The 10,168-nt window shown below is 45.2% G+C and overlaps 1 long non-coding RNA gene across 1 annotated transcript in view; it reads left to right on the top strand.

The window, feature by feature from the left end:
• LOC308200075 overlaps nucleotides 1-10,168 on the top strand; it is a 66,130-nt gene that overhangs the window by 7,351 nt on the left and 48,611 nt on the right. The window contains exon 5 of the long non-coding RNA XR_013955206.1: nucleotides 322-481. This is a non-coding gene — a long non-coding RNA (uncharacterized lncRNA). The remainder of the gene's footprint in view (nucleotides 1-321; nucleotides 482-10,168) is intronic.

Below are 10,168 nucleotides of genomic sequence, written 5' to 3'. Positions count from 1 at the left end.
ATGTGGTTGGTGTTCATTGTGCCAAACCAGGCCATTTTTAGGGTGATTTTAGGGTGTCTGCACAGGACATTGCAGTGCACCATGGTGGACTTGCACGGTCAGGCCCTCAAGTCTGGGGGTTTCCATCCTCTCCTAAATGTAACTGTTCTGGTGTCGTTCATCCTGGCGACAGTGGTAGGGTCTGTTATCTTTTCGATTTTACACATAGGAAATCGAAGCAGAGAGAGAGGCAAAAGGACTTTCCAAAGGTGATACAAAACATCTGCAGTGGAGTGCAGTTTCCCAAATCCAAATTCTCACAGAGGCCAACTCTCTTTTTAGATAGTTCCTACCCAGGGACCGTCTCCGTGTCTGCAGCCCAGGAGAGACAGCACTGCCTCAGTCATGTCTGGATGTTCACACTCCTTCAGGAAGTCCTGCAGTCTTCAGAAATGATTGGTGCGTCTGCCCTTTCATATGGAGAATTAACTGTTCTCAGCTGGTAAGTGCATTTCTTAACTGTGTTGAAGCTGTGTATCAACATGCAAACGAAGTAATGAAGAAAGAGGCAACATGTATTTCATGTCATTTTCCATATATAATGTGTTCTCTTCATTCATTTGAATTTTTCAGTCTGTTTATTTAACTTCAAGAACATTTTATGTAGAGAGAGACTGTGTATAGGTGTTAAAAGCATAAAGTCTCTGCAGTTACGTTGCATGCAGATTTCAGCAAGGATTAAGAGAAGAATTTCTTTCTCTCCCTCCTTTTTTCCCTAGCTGAACTCAGGAACTGGTGTCCTTCAAGCAGATCCTGCACTATTGTAGGGGTGTTGATGGCGTGGTGTTTGTGCAGAAACAATTACAGTTTAGTTACCTGATGTGGAAATTTTCTGAACACTCATAATTCATCATTCCTTTTTCCATTATTACTCCCTTTAAAATGCTCTAGCTTGGAAAATTTGTAATTTGAAATATTTGTTTTCTTTGACTAAGAATCTCTTGTGCATTTAGTAGAAGGTTTTATTTCTTTTCTTTTTTTTTGCCTTTTTTTTTTTTTTTTTTTTTTTTTTTTGCTTTTTGTGCCGTGCCTAACCAGCAAAGTTTCTCATGACAAGCACAGGCACCAAAACACCGGTCTGGTTACGCTAAAGCCTACTGCATTGCTGCTGATGGTTTTTAGACTACGGTTAAGCAGTGGTGTTAAACACTTGCTTTCCCCTATGTGAAAATGCGTGTGGCATCCCACATGTTTCTGAATCACAGAAAATTGTCTGAAATAGTCTGCGCGTTTTTGTTTCCTTTTCACACGTTTCTAATTTTCTTGCCTTTGATGTGATATTTTTTAAGTGGTGGGTTTTTTTTTTTTTATGCGCTGCACGATAGCTTTTTTTTTTTTTTTTTTTAGCTTTGGTTGCTAACAGCAAGAAGGTTATGTGGAGGGAAGTCCATTCCCTCATCCCAGTCATGTTCAGATGAGAAGCAAAGGAAGAGGAAGACTTCCAATAGCTTTGAGTCCCTTCTTGTCGTTGGTTTTGTGTCCCTTGTCATTGGTGCCATTTTGTGTTAGGATTCAGGTACTTTTTCAAGAGCTGGCTTCTGAGCTGCTGTCTCTTCTCAACCCAGCTACAGAGCAGTAACTACATTTGGGCTCAGAAAGGGAACTCTGAGGTTCCAACCCTACTTTGAACACAAAAGCCTTTAAAAGCCATTGATTGGTGATCTCATGGGCATCTTCACTTGCAAAGACTGATGGGGAGGAGAACTCCTCTAGGGACAGGGCAGAGAGGGGCTGTTCTGCAGGACACTGGGGATAGGAGCTGAGACCCCAGTGGCATGTGTTGGCCAGGACTTGGCGAGGCAATTTGAGCAGCGGTTGCTGGCTTGTTCCTGACTTGCTGGCTGGCACAAGTACTTCTGGAGCTGTGTGGTAAACCAAAGCAGGGGACAAAAATGCCTGAAAAAGCAGCTGGCCAAACAATGTCCCCATGGTTTGGCAGCGTGAATGTTGCTTGATGTTGGTTTACCTATAAAATGAGGAACTTGTGAGGTTTAATGTTTGTGAGGCAATAGAGAGAAAAGTATTTTACTGTCACGTTATCCTTAGAAAAGCATTTCTTGAACTGCAAGAAACTGACAGACTTAACAATATGTCCAGAAAAGCATTCAGCAAGTGGTGTGTTTAATCATCTAAGCCCCCTGTACTGCAGGGGAAAGAAAAGTCTCAAGCAATAACCTGTAACATAACCAGTTTTAAGGGAAGCGGTTCTTCCCAATACCCATTGTTTCACCATGTTGTATTATCCCATTGAATCCCAGTAAGTTCTTGGCTTTGAGACATGAACAATGCAATTTAATAGATTTTTAATTTTTATACTATTGAAGTGGTTGGTTTCTGTCACGTTTGTAAGTAAAGACTTTCCATGTTATTGCTTAGGCTGACATTTGTTATGCTTTTTGGTACTCCTAATTATTCAGAAGAGCAAAATTTAGGGCTGTTTTTGACTATTTCTTCTCTGTAAGACAGACTCCTTAGGACTGCAGGAGACTGAAGCAGAAGTGATGGATCTTCTTGCTGTCTGTCTGTCTGTGTGTGCTTATAAGGAATGACAGGACACATTGGGAAGGAGAGGAAGGAGGGAGGTAAGGGGTCTGATGGCCTTTCACCTCTTCACGTTCCTAGTGTGGCACATACACCAGATTATAAGGACAGGGCACACCAGCACAGCTCAGCATCCACTCTGCTGCCCTGGGTCTCATGAGCCCTAGGCAAGCTGAGTGGGCATTTCATCACCCAAATGTTGCCCCTTTGGTTCAGCTTTGCCTTGGATCTACCTTTCCATTGTTCATGATTCATTTACTCATGTCAGTAGGCATCCAAAGATTGGGGAAAAAAAAAAAAAGCTGAATTTATGAATTTTCATTATAATAACTTCACAGGAGTCAGCTGAAATTGTGGAAGATTTTCTGACTTTGTCCTTTCTCTATGTGTTTCCATCTCTCCTCGCTACAGGTGGCACGTAGTTCATGTCGACTGTACTCTAAGGTAGCCTGTATACCTCCGTGTAGTTGTACGTTGTTGTACGTATGCATAGTTAGATATGTAGCCCCTATGGAAGGGGATCTACACGGCACCACAACTCGAGTTTCAACCAAAGGAAGGGAGAGCCCCTGCTCCTGCCCTCTCCCTTTTCTTCTGTCCTCCTGGTCATCTCCTGCTTGCCTCAGAGGGCTGGGCCTGCAGGCTGAGGGAGCCTGCACCTCTCCGTGCCTTTCTTCTGTTTTGTTTTTCCTGTGCCTTCAGAGAAAGGTTTAAATGGCTTTCATCAAAGAGCATTCGCCGTGAGTTTAAAAAGGTCTGGTGAGGCAGTTGGACTCATAGAATCAGGGAATCATTTAGGTTGGAAAAGACCTCTAAGATCACCAAATCCAACTTGATGATCTTTGTAGGTCCCTTCCAACCAAACTATACTAATTTCTAGTCTTCTTGACTGAAAATATTCATTTAACTGCTGATGTTGTACCTTTATATGGTACTCTTAAGACTTTTCATACTCATTAATTCTTAGTGAAATCAAATTCATATGAATAAATACAGCCCTGATGAAGCTGTTACTAACATTTATCAGGCCACATCCTTTTCCTGTTGTTTTCCTGGTAAGCAGTTTTAAGACAAGTATTTAAACATTTTAGCATAAAATTTCTCTGGTATTGAACATTTCTTTGTAAATAACCACAACCACTGATGCAAAAGTAACTAGGGCTGTAGCTTTGATGCTTAGTTAGCAGTCAGGCTTGTGATCTGAATTAAGGGGGGGGGGGGAAGTGTTAGAATATATATATATTTTTATAATTATTTTAATCCTCTTACCCTGGTTCAGCTTCTGCAGTGTTGACTTCTGGTTGTTCTGAGTAAATTGTTCCAGCATCCAAAATATCGTTTCTTCCATTCTGTTCTCACAAACTTGTCAAAAGTACATTAGATCAAACTTGAGATCAAGATGAGTCCAAGCTTCTAAAACTGAAGTCTAGTGGTGTATGCATAGTCTGTGACGTTTTGGCCAAGTTAAAAATTTGTTCCTCTACTGTAGGAAAAAGAATAATGATTACCTCCAGTTCTTTACTTTTTACTGATCACCATGTTCTCCACCCCCAAACATACACAGACCTTCAGGTCTCCTGGCTCACTGAAACGAGAAGAAAGGTGACTCAGTCCCAGGCCTTCCAATATACAGGAAAAAGCGGCCTTTTCTGAACGCTGAGGGAAATCTGGGTCAGGTTCTTTGAAGAGTCCCAGCTGTGGCTTTCTAGCAAACATCAAACCTGAGGAAAGAGCCCCATGGACAGGCGAGCACCCGAGTGGGCAATGGCAGATGGAAGATGGCAGAGGACAGCTGTGGGGCACCCCCTGTGCTGGGACGAGGGGGGCGGCTGCTCAGGGTGGCTGCAGCAGGTGCTGGAGGGACAACTGTCCTTACCCTGGCCTCGGGTTAGCTTCCTGCCTCAGGTGGAAGCTAGGAGACAGGCGAGGTGGGGTAGTTTGTTAACAAGAATTACGCAGTTTAAGTGAATGAGCTGCAAACCAGTTTTGAGAACTGAAACGTAAGGTTAGGGAGCAACATCTTAGCTGCAAGGCTAAGGAATGGAGCAGAGCCCATGTTTTAGCTGGGACCGTGCTCAGGGACAGAAACATGTTGTGCAGAATATTAAAACACATAGTAATTGGCATTACCTCAGAAACTGGAGGAGGACTGTGATGTATTTGGTACTCTAGATGGAACAGCCACTTAAAAAAAATCAGAAAAATTTTGGTGTAAAAGCATAACTAGGCCAGCATTTGTCTCATAGGAAACTGCGTTTGCTAAGAGACTGCTGGGATCGCTCTGCCTGTGTGTATTGGTAGCGCAGCTGCCTGTGGTGATGGGCAACCAACAATGTTTTATTTAGATCATTTTATAGTATGGTGGTTTTGTTGTTGTTGGTTTGGTTTGGTTTTTTGAGTTACTCATCTTAGCAGAGAGCTAGATTTGAAGCTGTGTATCAGCTCTTTCCGATGCAGGGCGTGTTGTGCACTTGGTCCTTTAGGGACCAGCTGCCGCGTGCCCCAGCTTCAGTGCCGCTCTCCAGGCTGTGCTTGTGCTAAACATGTATGCAACCACATCACAGAAAATGGCAGGAGTTACTAGTTTTAATCATTTTGAAAATTTTCAATGCCTTATGATTTCTGATGGCGTGCTGTGAAAGAGGTTTCTGGCCACAGACAACCTCATCTGTATACGATGCGCAAGCAGACATGTTTAAAAGGACCTCAGCTCAGGTAGGTGTCATGGCCCAGAGTGCACCAAGTGGCTCTGCAACCTCCTCTTTTTCTCCAAACCTCTTCCTCAAATGGGGCTGAGCCTGGCTCCCCGTGGCTGTCCGCTCAGCTCCTGTGGCCCAGGTGCAGCAGGGTGCATCCCGCTGCTCTTGACAGCCTGCAAGAAAGGAAATGACCTGCCCATCTGCAGCCAATGCCTACAAGTTAGCTGCAAATTTGTGTCCAGCGAGGTGAAAAAGCTGACAGCTTTGATATTGGTAGGTGACTTCTGTACTTACATCCTTGGGCTAGTCTTCTGGTTTCTGAGTTCTAGCTAAAGTAATAAAGAAGAAAATCCCAACCTTGTAGACACGCGCTCTTTAAAAAGAAAAAATATTTTAAAAATACTTTAGAAATGACAGTAGTCAGAAATTAGTTTGAATCCCAAGTGCTTCCTGCCAGTGTATCTCAGATCTTTGGGAAGTTGCAGACCTCACTGAAGTTCATGGGCATGCTCTCCACCTTCCAGCCAAACAAAAGGGGGGAGCACTTTGTTTGACTGCTCCTTTTTTTAGTGATAACTGGAAAAATGGGGACCTGCAGGCTGGACTAATGATGATGAGTCCCTGTTGTGGGCGTGAACTCTGGCATCAGCTGAGATTGGGATGCTATCAGCCACACTGAACTCTAATCCCTCTTAAAATACTTCTGGTGTTGGCATTGAGAAGGGTCTCCATCTGTGGGTGGACTGGATGCAAACAGGATGAAAGATTTATCTGGTCACAGCTCTTGATTAATACAGGGATCAAATAGGAGGCAGAATGCAGCAGAAAGTCAAGAGACAACAGCTTAAAAGCAGGAGACAAAAATCAAACATGGCTGCATGAGCAGGGGATGTTTCAGGGGCAAAAAGCTGGAGGGAAGATCTGACGGGGCTGGAAGTAAGGAAATGGCTCCTTGCTGTTTCCTACCTGCTGGGTGCTTGGAGACAGAGCGTGATGTATGTTCTCTCTCAAAAAATTGTATCTTAAATCGTGTCAGCTTCTCGTAGGGGAGAAATCTCCTATTTGTTTGATGAAGTCTGGCCAGGGGTGGTGATAGGCTAATCCTAACCTGAAGATCAGTCTGAACATTTTACACGGTAGACGTGGTACGTGGAGCAGTTAGGAGATACGGGAATATTTTTATTTAGTAGCAGAGCTTTTCGGTTTTCTTTTTCTCCCGCCTGCAGTACTAAGCAGACACAAGGGCAATTCCCACTGACTTAGACTGAAATCTGCGAGTGATGACACGCGAAGCCTTTGGCTGTGCTCTAAATGAATAATGGTGTAAGGTGCTGCAGACAGGCACTTCCCAGCATGTGCGTGGAAAGGGAGCGTGTGCTGCTGCTCACACGCCGCCGGCATCCGCGCTAGCAACGTCTGGCTGCGGCACTGCCTGCGGTCCCTGCCTATGCTTGTGTCTTCCCAGAAAACAGCAGTCAAATGGGCTTTTGCACACTTCAGCCGGCACAGATTTTTATGGACAAGGCTGTGTAAATAAGAAACGATCCATCAGAATTCCCCAAGCTGAATTTCCAGCACTGGAAGTCAAAAAAAGAAGAAAGAACAGAAAGTTTTGCTATGTGAATCAGGTAAATGCGATTGAGATTCATTTGGTGAGGTCTGTGACTCAAAATGAACCACGCTGTCTACTTTTCAGAAAAAAAGATTTAGTTCTCAGGATGTCTGTGTGTTTCTACTACAAAAACCTGAAGAGAAACAGGTTCTGGAGGTGTAATTGCTTTATGTAATAACCTTTCTGTCTTTGCTGAGCTTAGTGCTTTATGTTGCATAAAAAAACCAACAACACAACAAACCACACTTGCCATAGTTCATTTTTTTGGCATTTTAGCCTATACTTAACCTCCTACAGTTTCAAGGCAGTCACGTTGCAGGTGCCTGGCTTTGCAGTGCGATGTAGCTCAGAAAGTCAGAAGCAGAGAGCCGGCGATAGGCGCACTTCTCTGATTTTACGGGAACTGCAACGTGCTGGGCACGCTCATGAAGATGAGGTGCAGTGGCAAATGGAAAGCAGATTTGGAAGAAATCGGTGCAGTTATTTTCGGAGCTTTGCACTGTTCCAGCGTTTCTTTTCAACTGTCATAGGAACGGGGAGCGACTCTTGCTTTCATGGGACTGGAGCTATTTGCCTTTGTAGGAGCAGAGACAAGCCCGTGTTCTGTAAGAGGTTTGAAGTGCAGGCATAACCTGAGGTGTTAGGGTCTTGCAAAAGAAATAACGTGCTCCACGTGCATTTATACAATTCTAAGAAGTGCTGAGGAAAATTCCTCAGGCAACATAAACGTGAGCAAGGGGGAAACTAACAGTGGCGTAAAGTTCTGTTATTTGTCAGTAAACAAGCCAAAGGTTTGAGAAAAACAACAGAACCTTCACTTTCACCAGTAACAGCAGGCAATTAGTAGATCTAATGCAGATACTGACAACGGTGTGTTTCACTGCCGATGCTAATGGCTGCGTGGAGGCTGGCTCTTACCAGGGCAGTCGCACATGGTCTCCTTTCCAGGGCTCTGATGGCTTCTGCCATAATTATTGGCTGCACCTCTTTCAGTAATGAGTTGATTGGGGCAGCAGAAATGCTTAATAAGCAGCTGTATGGTTTCATCGGCAGGATACAGATATGCAAGTGTCTAACAGAGTAGCTCAGTTATGTGATTCGAGAGCCCAGATGTCCTAGCAGCCCTCTGTCCTCGGGGACGAGAGGCTGGTGCTTGTTGAGGGCAATCCAGATGTTAAAAATGTGAATTGCTCGCTTGAGCTGCCAGAAGCACTTCAGTGACTGCTCAGGGAGCTTCAGCAGTTCCTTGACACTTCAGCCAGGTGCTTTGCTTGGGGTGGGAGCAGCTGCTTTGCTCTGGGGACACTGGCATATTTACAGTGTGGTAAAATACAGTTCAGAACAGTCTGAGAGGACCCCTAGGAAACTGAAAAGTGATGCTGAACCCTGGAAGTGCTGCAGGAGGCCAAGATTACACCTTAGGTTTATTTCAGCACCTTGTACGGAAGATAAAATATATTATTTTTTTTATATATGACTCATATGACCGGACAGCCTACAACCTTTCTCTGTTCTCTCTTCTAGCTTCAGCTGGAATATCTCATGTGTTTTCTTCAAAGCTGCATTTTTTTTTTAATTTTATGTCTGTGATCTTGATGTGGCAATCATGTACATCAATGCGGTTGTTTGCAGTTTCTAGAACAGCAGCAGGGTTTTACCCATGCGCTGAACAATGTAAATGTAGCCTTGGGCTGAATGAAGTTTAGTTGTGGAGCAATGTCCCTCGCTTACACACACACAGTTTGCCAGGTTTCAGAAAATATGACAAAAGAAGCAGTAGTCTAGGGCCTCGAAAGGGAGCAGAAAGGAGCAGGAGCATTTTTCCTTTTTATTTATTTTTATTTATTTTATAGCATGGCAATCTGCTTGTCCTTGAGGCTGTTGTACTTCACCGAGTGGAGGCAAAAACCAGCTGATTTTTCACACCTCCCCCAGACCTACTGGCTCGCAAGCAGCAGCAGCGGCCTGCCTGTGGCGGTGCCTCTGGGCACGAGGTGGGTGCCGCGGGGCAGGAGCAGGAAGGTGCCACGGGGGCAGCATCTGGCAGCCCAGACGGGAACTCTTGGCCAACTGCTGCAGGTGGGTCCAGGGCTGGGGCCTGAAACGTGGGCTCGCAGAGGGCTTACAGAAGTGGTGAGCTGGGGCGAGGAGGAAGTGAAGAGCAGGACGTGGTTGCTTCTAAACACCTGCCTCTCAGGCGAGCTTTGAGACTTGCCGCAAGGTCTGCAGACGTGCCCTGCCTCCTCGCAGTGCAGCCACTGAAGTTATAAATGAGTAAGCACCACAGCCTTCCATATAGGTAGCGTGTATAAAGGTAACTGGTCACGGTGGTGGAGGTGCCAGATCCTGGGCAAGACTTTTTTTTTTTTTTTTTCCTGTGAAGTGTGTCAGACAGCATAGCTCAGGCAACATAGATGGCATCCTGGTGTCCAGGAGCAGATTCACTGCAGTGCTGGGCAGCCCGGCTGCGTGCAGCCTGCACAGTCCTGCAGGAGCTGGACTCACTGCTGGGCAGGCGAGTCCTGGCCCTGGCAGAAAGGGTGTTGGGGAAAGCAGTGGCACCTCTGGCCCGCTGGCAAGGCAGGAAATGGCAGTGATTTAAAAATAACGATAAATTAAAATTCCTGCGTGAATTTGGCTCCGGTAATTCCTCTGTCATGCAGTGAGTAATGTCAGCATTTCATTTTATTTTATTGATATTTGAAAGCAAAATGCATGAGAGCAAAACTTCGGCCGGGGCCAAAGGCAATGAAGTTGTGCTGCTCCAGGGCACGGAGTTACCTCGCAGGGCCTGGGGTGCTCGGCTGCTGCCTGTCTGCTCCACCATGTTGCTTCCCATGGTGCTGATGCAAAACGGCGAGCAGTCTGCGCAGCCAAGGGTAATGTCACTTGGCTTCAGACATTCTGACTTCCTCAGATGAAAGATGCTGTAGAGGTGGAACTATTTTTTGCCTGGTGATGTGTGTGCTTCACTGTAGATGCTTGCTCTAGTCTACACGTTGGCCAGATGTTAAAAAGATAGACAGAAGATTGTGTAAACTTGCAACGTCCCTGCCGAGGGGACAAGTTTTATCTCGCTGGAGCTTTCCAGCTAACACTGAAGTAACAGAACTGCAAAAGCTTCTCACACAGCGATATTTTGTGGCATGCGGTTCCTAGGAGTGGTTTTAGATGCAGCTGTCTCTCTTGCAGGCAGAAACTCATTTCAATTACATGTTCAGAAGCGGCACAGGATTCCCTACCTAATATTCTCCACAGCCTGTAAAGTTTCCCAGCT

Source organism: Anser brachyrhynchus (assembly GCF_964034855.1).
Source record: "Anser brachyrhynchus genome assembly, chromosome: 9".
Taxonomy (NCBI): domain Eukaryota; kingdom Metazoa; phylum Chordata; class Aves; order Anseriformes; family Anatidae; genus Anser; species Anser brachyrhynchus.
This window is presented reverse-complemented; position numbering and strand designations above follow the sequence as displayed.